Source organism: Sorex fumeus, unplaced genomic scaffold (assembly GCF_029834395.1).
Source record: "Sorex fumeus unplaced genomic scaffold, SorFum_2.1 ptg000039l, whole genome shotgun sequence".
NCBI classification, from domain to species: Eukaryota; Metazoa; Chordata; class Mammalia; order Eulipotyphla; family Soricidae; genus Sorex; species Sorex fumeus.
In genome coordinates, this window is record NW_026606096.1 from 14681728 (window position 1) to 14690697 (window position 8970).

Here is an 8970-nt window from a genome sequence, read left to right on the forward strand (position 1 = left end):
ATGCTGTAACTTTTATAGGACAATAAGCTCCATGTCAGGAAGATTGTCTTACTTAATGGAGTGGAGGAATCTGAGACGGAGTCATCAACACTTTTATTGGCTCTTGTTAAATCTACAATACCCAGTTTGCATTCATACTAATCCTCATAACCAGTCTTTCATTGGTCTCCTTACAGAAAGAAATGTGCTCACACCCCTATACTGCTTTCTGGGTGCCGTTGAAGGAATGGGGTGTTCACTGACTAGGATTCTGTGTTCTCTTTTGATACTCCGTTTCAAGGGTTAGGAACTTGCATTTACAGCCCATACACTACTGCCATCTAGTGGGAACACTATGCAAGTAGCCAGAGCTCTGTTTTCATAGGCTTCATTCCAAATCCCTCCACAAACAGTTGGTCCACAACATAAATCAGATCTGGTAAGTATTGTAAACCATGGTGCCCACAATAATTTTTTTTTACTCAGGTTTGACATGTGGGAGGGAAAGGGCCTGTGGAGAGAAGGCAGAGTCTATATTAAAGTGGAATCAAGAACTTAGATGCAATCAGGAAAAGAGCAACTCTTTAAAATAAGAAGAGTTCTGAGGAAGGGGGAACAAAGAGAGTTTGGGGAGTTTGGAGATGAGGAACTGTAAATAGTGGAGAGCAAGAGTAATAATTACAAAGCTGTCATTCTTCGTGAAAAAGACGGCATTCGAAAGTGGGCCTATTTCAGTTTCACAAATAAATCACAGAGAGATGACAAAACCTTAATGACTTTAAAGTGAGATACAACAGTCCTGACTAACATTCTCCTAAGGAAACATTGTTTGATCATTCTCTTAGCAAATCATTGATAGAAAGAAATATCAAATGAATGATTGAGGGCCTGCTATAGGGGCAGGCTTAAGGGATGGTTGGAAAGATTGGAGACAATGGTGGAGGGAAGATGTAATGGTGGTGGGTTGGTGTTGAAATATTGAATGCCTCTGCCAAACCATCATGAACAAATCCGTAAACCACAGCAAAAAGGTAAAATGAATTAATTAAATGGCAAAAATATTATTTTTAATTAAGAAAAAAAGAAATAAGAAGACCTTCTTGGACAATGACCAGAAGGGACAGAGAAACAGGAAGTTGCTCTAAGACAGTTAAATAAAAGTTCATGGCTAGAGTGATAGTACCACAGACAAGGCATTTGCCTTTCATCAGGCCGACCTGGGTTTGATCCTGGGCATCCCATATGGTCCCCATGACCTCCAGGAGTAATCCCTGAGAGTAAAGCCGGGACTAAACCCTAAGCACTGCCAACAAAACAAAACCTAAAATTAGAAGATCACCTGAGGATTATTCATAAGCAATACAAAATAAATTATTTAGTCCTGGTTTGGGGGCAGGGTTTGGGGGTCTGTGTGGAAACTCAAAATATGGTGGTGGGTTGGTGTAGTGGTGGTGGGATTGGTGTTGGAATATTACATGTATCAAATTATTGTGAACAACTTTACAAAAGTAAAATTAAATTTAAAAAATAAATACATAAAATAAAAGTATTGTTAAGAAAAAAAACCCAGCTCCCGGAAGGGAACAGCGCAGAGTCTCCTGCCCCTACCCCTGGCTGTCCTCGCTGGGGCCCCTTGGAGGGGGGCGGGTTGAGTTTCCCTTCCCTTCCCTCCACAGCAGAGTCTGGCAAAGTCCCCGTGGCGTTCCCGATATGCCAAATACCAGTAACAATGATGGGTCTCATTCTCCTAACCCTGAAAGAGCCTTGAATATGGCACTTTCTAAAATCTCAGGGCTAGGACGAAGGAGACGTTACTGGTGCCTGCTCGAGGCAATCGACGAACAACAGGATGATGGTGATCGTGAAGAAAAAAGAAAGTTCAGCTGAGTACCCTCAGAAACAAACTGGGGGACCTGAGATAAAAATTCAAAGTGCCTATGGTTCATTTTTGGTTTTATTTTCAATTTTCAAAGATCACTAGTAAGGAATCCTTTCCTAAATTAACTTAGGATCAGTCCCTTTCTAATCCTAAAAAAAGTTGGATAATTTAAAAGCTAACTTTTCAATTGCCTACATCTTCCAGGTTGTTTATAGTTCAATCACAAAACTAATCACATTCCTTTGCCTTTAATTCTGTTTGGACATTCCCTCCAATTCCTCGAGTTTTGTGGGGGTGTTTTGTTGTTGGTAGTGATGGTGGTGTTTTGTTGAGGGGGCTACATCTGGCATTGCTCAGATTTTGCTCCTGACTCTGCACCCAGGGGTCAGTGGCGTACCCCCCCAGATCCTCTGGGTGCAAGGCAAAATCTCTCGCTCCAGCCCAGTCCTGCAAGTTTTATAGAGATTATGCTCTCCACAAGTTTAAGGCAGAAGGTGATTTGTGGAGATGTGGGCACAATATATGCCACTTCCCTTTGGAACAAGCAATGCCTGGGAACATAACCAAGAGCCGTGGGGTGCAGCTGGAATTCAGAGTCTGAAGTGGCTGACTCAAGTGCTTAAGAATCTTTACCTTTTGGGGATACTGGGAACATTAGTGGTGGAGGATGGGCACAGGTGGAAGGATGGGTACTCGATCATTGTATGACTGAAACGTAAGCACAAAGTTTGTAAATCTGTAACTGCATCTCATGGTGATTCATTAAAAAATTTAAATAAGAAAAAAGAAGAAGAATTTTCACCTTTTGGGCCGGAGTGAAACCGGGAGGGCGTTTACCTTGCACGCGGCCTTTACCTTGCACGCAGCCAACCCAGGTTGGATTTCCGGCATCCCATATAGTCCCCCAAGCACTGCCAGGAGTGATTCCTAAGTGCAGAGCCAGGAGTAACCTCCTGAGCATCACCACGTATGACCCCCCAAAAATCTTTACCTTTTGTTTTTTGGCTTGGGAACCACACCCAGTAGTGCTCAAGGCTTACTCCTGGCTCTATTCTGAGATCACTCTTGGTGGTGCTCAGGTGACCACATGGGGTCTAAGCCACATTGGCTCTGTGCAAGGCAAGCACCCTACTTGCTGTACTTTCGCTCCAGCCCCTATCATTTTTCTGAAGACAAAAGTGGTAAGATGAGCCTCTGCTGAAGAGACACTTGGGTCACATAAATAACCTTATAATTAATCTAATAATCTAACCAATAGCATTTTCCCATCTCTCTTCTACTAACATGTCGGTTTTCCTTTGGGGAGTTAGGTCCTCAATTGACGTGGCTAAATAAATGCTCTGTGTAAACCAAACTACCTCAGTGTTTTCATGGGCACACAGGAAAACTGTCCTGTCCAAGACACTCGCATGAGGTGAGTCATGAGAAATGTTCTGGCCAATGAAACGCAAGCAGAAATGCTGCAAATTACCTGAAAACCATCTCTCCCGCCCCCCAGTCTTCTATCAGTGCTGACATAAGAGAGGTGACTTATCATGATCTCAGACAAGGAAGCAAAACAGGGTCATGGAGTTACCACTTAGAAAAAAAAAACACATTACAGAGACTCCTCACTCTGAGCAGCCCGGATCTGAGCAAATTCCATGCTGGAATTTGCATGAATGGAAAGTGAAGTGTTACTGTATTAGCCAAGTCCCTGGTTCCCAAAAGTTTACGGCCTACTCTGGGAGATAAGATATAAACCGTTAAAGGAAAAACAACATTAAAATAACTACTTCTGTAGTATTCTGAGCATCTGTCATGTAATAATTTATAGAATCCTGACTATAAACAAGCCAGGTAGGAAATATTTATTATCCCCAGTGTGGGAAAAAGAAACTGCGGCACTGCTTGCTTTAGTCACTTGCTCAAGAGCACATAGCTAGAGATCGGCAGATCTGGGAATTGAGCGGAGATTAGTCAGACGCCAGTCTATATTCTTAAATATTCTCTGCTGTATAATACTAGGCAGTTGATATTTTTTCAATGCCTATTTTTTCAATAAAAGCAATAGCAACAACAACAACAAAAAAACTGACAAACACTAGCAGGGTGTATGAAAACGTGTCTATTTTTCTTTCTTTTTGGGTCATACCCAGAGATGCACAGGGCTTACTCCTGGCTCTGCACTCAGGAATTACTCCTGGCGATGCTTGGGGGACCACATGGGATAGTGGGAATCAAACCAGGGTCAGCCGCACGCAAGGCAAACGCCCAACCCGCTGTGTTATCACTCCAGCCCCAACTAGCTGTGTTATCACTCCAGCCCCAACATGTCTATTCTTAAAACTAATTACACATGATGTAAAGTTGAGACACACCTGCAGAGAAATCGTGTGCACTGCACTATGTTATTCAACCTGAGAAGCCAAGGAAGAGAAAGCAAACTGGACAGTGAATGTCACCCATACTAGCCTGAGAACTTGGGCCACTTTCATTCTTAACCAGTTTAAGTTTCCTAACAATCACAGGAAGTATATTCTCTAATTGTCTCTCCATCACAGAGGAGAGGGTAGCACAGCGTGGCAAAGACTTGCTTCTGCAGCCAGTAAGAAGCTAGACCAAGATCCACATCCACACTGCCTGGTTTCCAAGCCCATACTCTCCCTGCTAATCTGTCACGCCTCGTGACTCAGCATAAAGAGCCCAGCATCTGTCACAGGGATTTCAAATGCTGCCATTTCTGGCCATACGACTCCTGTCTTATTTCTCTTAGCCTTAATTTCCTTATCCCCAAAGTGGTGCTTGTTATTGATATTATCATTTTAATTATCACTAGAGAATGAGACAAACAAAAAAAGTGAAGAAAGACATGATACATGCAAGCACACAGAGACAGAAAATCCAAAGATGTAGGTCAGCCACAAGAAATGACTCAATTCATCTGGTCAGCTAATTGTAGTCATGGCTGGACAAAAAAAAAGAGTTTGTTCATTATTGTTTCAGGAATCTTTCCATTGGTGAGCATTTTCCTGGCCTATTTAGGTAATCCTTGCCCATGATAACTCTAGGATCCTTCTTTTCCAACTTCAGTTTGCTAGCTTCATTCTCTTTCGTTTCTATATTTCATCTAGAAAATCCCATTGGATAATGCTTTTTATATTTTTGGCAAAGGACCTTTATATTCTTCAAAGAGGAGCTCCTAAAAGGCAGCTCATATAGAGAAGGGACCACCAAGTAAAGGATGCTTGAAGGACCCGCTCGGGATGGGAAATGTGTGTTGAAAGTAGACTATAGACCGAACATGATGACCACTTAATACCTGCATTGCAAACTACAACGCCCCAAAGGGGGGGGGAGAGAGAGAGAGAGAGAGAGAGAGAGAGAGAGAGAGAGAGAGAGAGAGAGAGAGAAAGGGGATCCACCTGCCACAGAGGCCGTGGCAGCGGAAAGGGTGGGAGGGGGATTGGGGGTTGGCGGGGAGACCAGGGGGGTTGGTGGGAAGGATACTGGGAACATTGGTGGTGGAGAATGGGCACTTGGTGGAGGGATGGGTACTCGATCTTTGTATGACTGAAACATAAGCACAAAAGTTTGTAAGTCTAACTGTATCTCATGGTGATTCATTAAAAAATAAAACTTAATCAATTAATTAATTAATTTTTTTAAAAAAGGGAGCTCCTATATAAAATGGATGGTGAGGGGGGCTGGGAGGGGCACGGGGGGGGCGAACTCAACCTTTCTTGCTGACTAGGATCACTCCATAGCATAATTCCAAGTTACCAAAAGATCCTCTTCATACTGAGGATGAAAATGGTATGAAATGAAGAAAGTGAAGGAGACAGCATGTTTGGAAAACAATAGACACCATTCTCAGCAGGGATGTCATAAAGAATTTCATGGAGCACTCATGAAATTCTTTCACTTGGTCACTTGACATCCCGCTATTCAAACTTTAAGACCTGAAAAATATACTGTTCTTGAAATGAGCACAGGAGACCCAGGAAGAAGAAGCCATTTCATTATTATTATTATTATTATTATTATTATTAGTGAATCACCATGAGATACTGTTACATACTTATAAACGTTCATTTTTGCATTTCAGTCATACAATGATCGGTTACCCATCCCTCCACCAGTGCCCATTCTCCACCACCAATGATCCCAGTACCCCTCCCACCTTCCCACCCCCTCCCCCTCTCCACCCTGCCTCTGTGACAGGGCTTTCCCTTTTGTTCTCTCTCTCCTTTTGGGTATTGTGATTTGCAACCGAGGTATTGAGTGGCCATCATTTCTGTTTAGTGTGCTCATATGCTAGCTTACCTCAGCATTGGATCATACCTGACAGAAGTGCTGGATTTGTTGTCATTACTAATTGCATGATGGAACTGAAATGTTTTCCCACATATTCTGCTTTCTAAAGTAAGCAGCTGCTTTGGGTTGATTGAAGAAAATCAGTCCAAACAGTAAAGTAAATCAGGGTAAATGGCTATAAAAAAAATGACAGAAAGGAAACTTAAGAAGTCACTCTCATCTCTTTTCTCTACGGCATCAAAGTCAATTTCTTTCTTATCAATCTCTTCCAAATCCAGTCAGCAAAACATATCGTTCTAATTCTTTTTGTTGGGGGGGGGGTATTTTTAACTCCTCAGTGAATGTTTTTCTTTTCTAAATTCTAAGCCTAGTTCTTGCCAATTGCTTTCCTTTTCAATTTTTTTTAATTGAGGTGGGATGCCACACCCAGCTCTGTTCAGGGGTTACTCCTAGCTCTGGGCTAAGGGATCACTCCTAACAGGGCTCAGGGAAATATATAGGGTGCTAGAGATTGAACCTGAGTTGACCGTGTGCAAGTAGGGTGCCTTACCTGCTGTCTATCTCTCTGGTCCCACCAATTCCTTTCTAATGTATTCAAAAGCACATAGATGTCTAGTCCCACAACAAGATGACATTTCAATTAAATCCAATTTAAAAATTATGCAAAATAGAAGACATTGGTGAACCCAAAGAGCTCGATTTAAGAATGTGTAAAATACTTGAATACTTGAATATGATGTCACGAAGAATATAGAAATACATGAATAATAAATACATCAAAGTGTTCAAGGTTAGTGCGAGCCGAGAGCGAGCGGTCGTGGGCGCTGTCGTTGCGTGCGCCGCCTCGTGGGTTTCGAGCGACCTAGCGGACACCGAGCGGGCGAAGATGACCGAGTACATCCGAGTCACGGAGGAGGACGAGAACGACGAGCCCGTCGAGATCCCGTCGGAGGACGATGGCACCGTGCTGCTGTCCACGGTCACGGCGCAGTTCCCGGGCGCCTGCAGCCTGCGCTACCGGAACCCCGTGTCGCAGTGCATGCGTGGCGTGCGCGCGCCTGGTGGAGGGCATCCTGCACGCGCCCGACGTGGGCTGGGGCAACCGGGACTACGTGGTCAACTACCCCAAAGATGACAAAAGGAACATGGAGTAGTCTGATGCTTCGTCGGAGGTGAAGGTGAAAAGGGCCGTGCAGAAGACGTCTGACCCCATCGTGCTCGGCCTGCCCTGGAAGACCACCGAGCAGGACCTCAAGGAGTATTTCAGCACCTTCGGGGAGGTCCTCATGGTCCAGGTAAAAAAAAAGATATCAAGACTGGTCACCAAAAGAGGGTTTGGCTTTGTGAGGTTCACGGAGTATGAGACCCAAGTGAAGGTGATGTCCCAGCGACACATGATTGATGGACGGTGGTGTGACTGCAAACTTCCAAATTCTAAGCAAAGCCCGGATGAGCCTCTGAGGAGCAGGAAGGTGTCTGTGGGCCGCTGCACCCAGGACCTGACTGCCGACGAGCTGCGGCAGGTCTTCTGCCAGTACGGGGAGGTGGTCGATGTGTTCATCCCCAAGCCCTTGGGGGGGGGGGGGCGTTTGCCTTCGTCACATTTGCAGATGATCAGGTGGCCCAGTCCCTGTGTGGCGAGGACCTGATCATCAAAGGCATCCTCTGCGTGCATATCTGCAATGTGGAGCCCAAGCACAATAGCAATAGGCAGTTAGAGAGAAGTAGAAGATTTGGTGGTAATCAGGGTGGCTTTGGGAACCAGGGCGGGTTCGGGAACAGCCGGGGCGGCGGGGCGGGGCTGGGCCACAAGCAGAGCAGCAACATGGGGGGCGGGATGAACTTCGGCGCCTTCAGCATCCACCCGACCATGAGGGCCACGGCCCAGGCCGCCTTGCAGAGCAGCTGGGGCATGATGGGGATGCTGGCCAGTCAGCAGAACCAGTCGGGCCCGTCAGGGAACAACTTGAGCCAGGGCAACATGCAGAGGGAGCCCAACCAGGCCTTCGGCTCCGGGAACAACCCGTACAGCGGCTCCAACTCAGGCGCCGCCATCGGGTGGGGGTCGGCCTCCAATGCGGGCTCCGGTAGCGGCTTCAATGCATGGACTTCAGCTCCAGCATGGACTCGAAGTCGTCGGGCTGGGGCATGTAGGCTGGGCTGGTCAGTTAGACGCTAGAGACTGGTGGGAATTCAAATTTTTCTAAACTCATCGTAAATATATTGTAAGATACATACGCACTAAGAATTTTCAAAATTGTTTTTTTTTCAGTGTGGAGTATATTCAGGAGTATTTTTGACATCTTTCATTTAGAAAAAGAAGAAAAGCTAAAGGAATTTTCTAAGTTTTGTTACATAACGGGTTGAACTCTTGAGTGTTTGAAAGTGAACTGCTGTTAGCCTGACAGGTAAACCAACACCACAATTGCTATCAAGAGGCTTCTCCTGTAATTATTTTATCCCTGGACTTGTCACCTGAATTATTTGCATGTTCAAAGTGGAACCCATTGGTTAGAGCTGCAGTCTTTCCTCCTCATTTTAATTTGAACCCCACCATACAGATTTTCTCCGTAGGAAGGTCCCTGGAGATCGTGGTGTTGCAATGTTTGGTTCTTTTCTTTCTGTTCAATTTCTTAACGCTTGTCTCCCCTCATATGCGAGAGTACGATATGAAGCCTTCATTTAATCTCTGCAGTTCATCTCATTTCAAATGTCTGTGGAAGAAGCACTCACTGACAGGAGTGCTGTACTCACTGCGCCATCGGGCTCCGTCCGCTGCTTTGCCCACGCACGCAAGAGCTCGTCCCCACGCCGAC

The 8970-nt window shown here is 45.1% G+C and overlaps 1 pseudogene; it reads left to right on the top strand.

Annotated features, from left to right (window-relative positions):
- Positions 1 to 7040: 7040 nt before the first annotated feature.
- On the top strand, positions 7041 to 8308 carry LOC130028434 (TAR DNA-binding protein 43-like; annotated as a pseudogene).
- The last annotated feature ends 662 nt before the right edge of the window (positions 8309 to 8970 follow it).